This window comes from Danio rerio, chromosome 7 (assembly GCF_052040795.2).
Source record: "Danio rerio strain M-AB ecotype USA chromosome 7, GRCz13ab, whole genome shotgun sequence".
Taxonomy (NCBI): domain Eukaryota; kingdom Metazoa; phylum Chordata; class Actinopteri; order Cypriniformes; family Danionidae; genus Danio; species Danio rerio.
In genome coordinates, this window is record NC_141027.1 from 49584264 (window position 1) to 49585893 (window position 1630).

Consider the following 1630-nt stretch of genomic DNA (forward strand, 5'->3'; position numbering starts at 1 on the left):
TTTGTGCCTTATTTGGAGCATATTCAAAATATGCTCACTATAACATTTGCAATACAAAATATAGATTTCTTTTTCAGTTTATAATTTGTCAATGCACTTCAACCAATTCATATTAGGGCTGCACGATATTGGAAAAATATTGCAATATTTTCATTCACTCCGATATATATTGCGTTATCAATGCAATTTCAGCAGATGGCTTGAAGAGCTTGCAAAGCATTTGTCGTTTAAGAGACTGTGATGATTCTGTGATGATTTCTTGGAAGTCAAAAAGTATTCAGAAGCAGAAATGAAATAATCATCATATAACAATAATAACACTGTATCGTTTACATTAAGTAAATAATTATAAAATGTATAATTATTCTTTGTGTCCAAATGCCTTAAATTTGCTTCAGATTCTTACAGTCAGGTCTTAAAAACACATGCAAATAATAAACTTTCACTCTAAGGTTAAAATATGACAAGACTCCACTATTGTTAACTGTAATATCTGGTCAACTATAATCCCAACTACATTGCAGATCCCTGCGGTGTGACTATTGCGAACTCACACATTGCAATATCTATGCTGAAAGATTATATTGTGCAGTCCTAATTCAAATGTTAAAATATTTTGTACAGAAAATGAAGATTGTTCCGTTTCTACCAGCACTTGTTGTTATAGTAAAATCAATGACATCGGTTGAATGAGCAATTTGAGGACCTGTATAAATAACACTAGGCAGACTAAACCCTTAAACTTTACAATCCAGCTTCCCTAGTTATTTAGACATCAACAGTTTGTCAAATTATTTTAGCCTTCCTGTGAAATGTTCATTCTGTTGTTTAATTACCAAGTGCTTTTAATCGAGAGATTTATTTTGACACCTCATTTCTTTTGTCTCTGCCATAATTGTAGTACTTAACATTTTACTACAGTAGATATTTAGCAAGATACTAGTATGCAACTAAAAGTGCAATGGAAAGAGCCACTGGACAGCATTGCTTTGTTAAATAGCCTTTTGAAGAAAACTAAACTGATTTTTAAAAAAATTTTATGATTATTATTACAGCCAAGCAAAAACAATTCCGACTTTATCCAGAACAAAAATATTATAAGAAATCCTTTGCACTTTTCACCAATTTTCATTGCACTGTTAAATGTCACTTGGGAAATATTTGGGGGGTAAAAATAGAAATTCACAGAAGCTCAATAATAATTTGGTCTGCACACTGCTTAACATTAACTGTACACTGTCAAATAAAAGTTTTTGGTCAGTAATATTGAATAACATCTATAACACTCACCAAAGAAGTATTTCAGGTTTGCTTCATAAATTGAATCAACAATGTTGATAAAAGAACAATGTTTATTTAAAATATAGTGACTTTTAATGCAATCAAATACATCTTTAATGGACAATCAATTAATTTCATTGAGCAAAAAATAAATAAAAACATCCAGATTATGAATAATACAATATATGCCCATTTCTCACCTCTTTCAGAGTACCCTCACCGTTTTACACCATTTTAGACACTGATTATTCATTATCAAGAATGACCAACGCTGTTCCCATAGCTGATGAATCAGTAACCAGTTGACTTAGCAAATTTACTCAAAACCAGCCTTGAGGGAAAACTTTAC